The 5,000-nt window shown below is 59.1% G+C and overlaps 1 long non-coding RNA gene across 1 annotated transcript in view; it reads left to right on the forward strand.

Moving 5' to 3' along the window:
- The first annotated feature begins 32 nt into the window (after positions 1-32).
- LOC144954361 (uncharacterized) overlaps positions 33-5,000 on the forward strand; it is a 5,250-nt gene continuing 282 nt past the window's right edge. The window contains exons 1-3 of the long non-coding RNA XR_013641159.1: positions 33-181; positions 1,129-1,269; positions 3,488-5,000. The exon at positions 3,488-5,000 is cut by the window's right edge and continues 282 nt beyond it. This is a non-coding gene — a long non-coding RNA (uncharacterized LOC144954361). The remainder of the gene's footprint in view (positions 182-1,128; positions 1,270-3,487) is intronic.

The raw sequence follows: 5,000 nt of genomic DNA on the forward strand, positions 1-5,000 counted from the left end.
TCACCGTGTCTCTCTCCCCGTGTCTCCCCGTGTCTCCCCCCGTGTGTCAGGGCCACGTCTCTCAGCTGTCTGAGTTGGTGTCTGCCTCCTATGACTTTGTGTGGAAGAGGCCCAGCGTCACCGCCGCACAGATGGATTCAATAAACCCCGCGTACGCACTCCTGTGTGCGTGCGTCATCAGGTGGAGAGACACCACCACACACACACAGACACACAGACACACACACAGATACACACACACACAGAGACACACACACACACAGACACACACACACAGACACACAGACTGACACACAGCCACACACACACACAGACACACAGACAGACACACACAGACACACACACAGACTGACACACAGCCACACACACACACAGACACACACAGACTGACACACAGCCACACACACACACAGACACACACAGACACACAGACACACACACACAGACACACACACACAGACACACACACACAGACACACAGACACACACAGACACACACAGACACACACACAGACACACACACACAGACACACACACAGACACACACACACAGACACACACACACAGACACACACACAGACTGACACACAGCCACACACACACACAGACACACACAGACACACACACACAGACTGACACACAGCCACACACACACACAGACACACACAGACACACAGACACACACACACAGACACACACACACAGACACACACACACAGACACACAGACACACACAGACACACACAGACACACACAGACACACACACAGACACACACACACACAGACACACACACAGACACACACACACACAGACACACACACACAGACACACACACAGACTGACACACAGCCACACACACACACAGACACACACAGACACACACACACAGACACACACACACAGACACACACAGACACACAGACACACACACACAGACACACAGACACACACACACAGACACACACACACACAATACTGATACTGTTGATGATGATACTGATGATACTGATGATGATGATGATACTGATGATGATGATGATGATACTGATGATGATGATGATACTGATACTGATGATGATACTGATGATACTGATGATGATGATGCTGCTGATGATGCTGTCCCCAGGATCCTATCGTCGGACCAGGCGGAGGCAGCGTCTGCCCAGCTTCTGGCTCGCTGCTCAGGAAAGGCCTGCAGCAGGAGGCCTCGCCCACGCCATTCCCAACGGCCATGAAGACCCTGAGACTCGCCTTGACAGGGCAGGAGGTGACACACAACAACAACACAACAACCGCCATTCGCCACTAAGTGGCGGTGACGTCACCACGACGCTTGTGCCAGGCCATGTGCACCCTGAGGCCACGTGAAGTGTCGAACGCCCGCTGGCAGGAGGTCACGGGGCAGACCCAGGTGCCACGGGTCGACTGACCGAGATGACCGAGACGACTGGCTGATGCACCACCTGTGCCCCCTACTGTGCCAACTTGCTGTGCTTTAGCCACCCGGCGCTCCGCTCGTTGTTGTGAGCGTCGCTCCTCCGCCCTCCGTTGTTGTTGGAGGGCGACTGCCTCCAACTGCCCAGTAGCGTCCTTCACGAGCCTCCTCCACTGAGGCCGATCTTGACACCGCTGGTACCAGTCATCGGCAAGTCCACTCAGCTCCACGTCCTCCTGTACCACATCACTCCATCTCTTCTCGAGCCCGTGCCTCCTGTACCACATCACTCCATCTCTTCTCTAGCCCGTGCCGCGCCCGTTTAGCCCCCTCGATCCGGCCGAACAAAAGCTGTTTAGGCATGCGGTGGCACACACACACACACAGAGACACACACACACACACAACACACACAGACACACACACAGACACACACACACACACACAGACACACACAGAGACACACACTCACACACACCCACCCACACGACCATCATGAACTCCCCGTGTCTCTCCCCCCCGTGTCTCTCCCCCCGTGTCTCTCCCCCCGTGTCTCTCCCCCCGTGTCTCTCCCCCCGTGTCTCTCCCCCCGTGTCTCTCCCCCCGTGTCTCTCCCCCCGTGTCTCTCCCCCCGTGTCTCTCTCTCCCCGTGTCTCTCCCCCCCCGTGTCTCTCCCCGTGTCTCTCCCCCCGTGTCTCTCCCCCCGTGTCTCTCCCCCCGTGTCTCTCCCCCCGTGTCTCTCCCCCCGTGTCTCTCCCCCCGTGTCTCTCCCCCGTGTCTCTCCCCCCGTGTCTCTCCCCCCGTGTCTCTCCCCCCGTGTCTCTCCCCCCGTGTCTCTCCCCCGTGTCTCTCCCCCCGTGTCTCTCCCCCCGTGTCTCTCCCCGTGTCTCTCCCCCCGTGTCTCTCCCCCCGTGTCTCTTCCCCGTGTCTCTCCCCCCCGTGTCTCTCCCCCCGTGTCTCTCTCCCCCCGTGTCTCTCCCCCCCGTGTCTCTCCCCCCGTGTCTCTCCCCCCGTGTCTCTCCCCCCGTGTCTCCCCCCCCCGTCTCCCCCCCCCCCGTGTCTCTCCCCCCCGTGTCCTCCACCCCGTGTCTCCCCCCCGTGTCTCCCCCCCCCGTGTCTCTCCCCCGTGTCTCTCCCCCCGTGTCTCCCCCCCCCCGTGTCTCTCCCCCCGTGTCTCTCCCCCCGTGTCTCCCCCCCCCGTGTCTCCCCCCCCGTGTCTCCCCCCCCGTGTCTCCCCCCCCCGTGTCTCCCCCCCCCGTGTCTCTCCCCCGGTGTCTCTCCCGTGTCTCTCTCCCCGTGTCTCTCCCCCCGTGTCTCCCCCCCCCGTGTCTCTCCTTTGTCTCCCCCCCCCGTGTCTCCCCCCCCATGTCTCTCCCCCGGTGTCTCTCCCGTGTCTCTCCCCCCGTGTCTCTCCCCCCGTGTCTCTCCCCCGTGTCTCTCCCCGTGTCTCCCCCCCCCGTGTCTCTCCCCCGGTGTCTCTCCCGTGTCTCTCTTCCCGTGTCTCTCCCCCCGTGTCTCCCCCCCCCGTGTCTCTCCCGTGTCTCCCCCCCGTGTCTCCCCCCCCGTGTCTCCCCCCCCGTGTCTCCCCCCCCGTGTCTCCCCCCCCGAGTCTCTCCCCCCGTGTCTCCCCCCCCGTGTCTCTCCCCCCGTGTCTCCCCCGTGTCTCCCCCCCCGTGTCTCCCCCCCCGTGTCTCTCCCCCCGTGTCTCCCCCCCCGTGTCTCTCCCGTGTCTCCCCCCCCCGTGTCTCCCCCCCCGTGTCTCTCCCCCCGTGTCTCTCCCGTGTCTCCCCCCCCGTGTCTCCCCCCCCGTGTCTCCCCCCCCGTGTCTCTCCCGTGTCTCCCCCCCCGTGTCTCCCCCCCCGTGTCTCTCCCCCCGTGTCTCTCCCGTGTCTCCCCCCCCGTGTCTCTCCCCCCGTGTCTCTCCCCCCGTGTCTCTCCCCCCGTGTCTCTCCCCCCGTGTCTCTCCCCCCGTGTCTCTCCCCCCGTGTCTCTCCCCCCGTGTCTCTCCCCCCGTGTCTCTCCCCCCGTGTCTCTCCCCCCGTGTCTCTAGACGGGCCCTAGCGTGGCGGACATCATTTTGTGTCTGGGACTCGCGGAGACCAGAGACAGACTCCACACCGTCCTCACGGCCTGAGACAACGCGGAGACAACGCAGAGACACGCGGAGACACATACAGAGACACAGAGACACACACAGAGACACACACAGAGACACAGAGACACACACAGAGACACACACAGACACGCACACAGAAACGCACACACAGTGACACACACACAGTGACACACAGACACACACACAGACACACACACAGTGACACACACAGTGACACACAGACACACACACAGACACACACACAGTGACACACAGACACACACACAGACACACACACAGACACACACACACAGTGACACACAGACACACACACAGACACACACACACAGTGACACACAGACACAGACACACACACACACAGTGACACACAGACACACACACACAGTGACACACACACGGACACACACACACAGTGACACACACACAGTGACACACAGACACACACACACAGTGACACACAGACACACACACAGACACACACACAGTGACACACACAGTGACACACACACACACACAGTGACACACAGACACACACACAGACACACACACACACAGACACACACACAGTGACACACAGACACACACACAGACACACACACAGTGACACACACAGTGACACACACAGTGACACACACAGTGACACACACAGTGACACACACAGTGACACACAGACACACACACAGACACACACACAGACACACACACACAGTGACACACACACACAGTGACACACACAGTGACACACACAGTGACACACAGACACACACAGTGACACACACACAGTGACACACACACAGACACACACACAGACACACACACAGTGACACACACAGTGACACACAGACACACACACAGACACACACACACAGACACACACACAGTGACACAGACACACACACAGACACACACACAGACACACACACAGTGACACACACACAGACACACACACAGACACACACACAGTGACACACACAGTGACACACAGACACACACACAGACACACACACAGTGACACACACAGTGACACACAGTGACACACACAGACACACACACACACAGTGACACACACACACACACAGACGCACAGTGACACACAGTGACACACAGAGACACACACAGACACACACACACAGTGACACACACAGTGACACACAGACACACACACAGACACACAGTGACACACACAGTGACACACAGTGACTCACACAGACACACACACAGACACACACACACACAGTGACACACACACAGACGCACAGTGACACACACAGTGACACAGAGACACACACACACAGTGACACACACAGTGACACACACAGTGACACACAGACACACACACAGTGACACACACAGTGACACACACACAGACGCACAGTGACACACACAGACACACAGTGACACACACAGTGACACACAGACACACACACAGACACACACAGTGACACAC

This window comes from Lampetra fluviatilis, unplaced genomic scaffold, assembly GCF_964198595.1.
Source record: "Lampetra fluviatilis unplaced genomic scaffold, kcLamFluv1.1 SCAFFOLD_835, whole genome shotgun sequence".
Classification (NCBI taxonomy): domain Eukaryota; kingdom Metazoa; phylum Chordata; class Hyperoartia; order Petromyzontiformes; family Petromyzontidae; genus Lampetra; species Lampetra fluviatilis.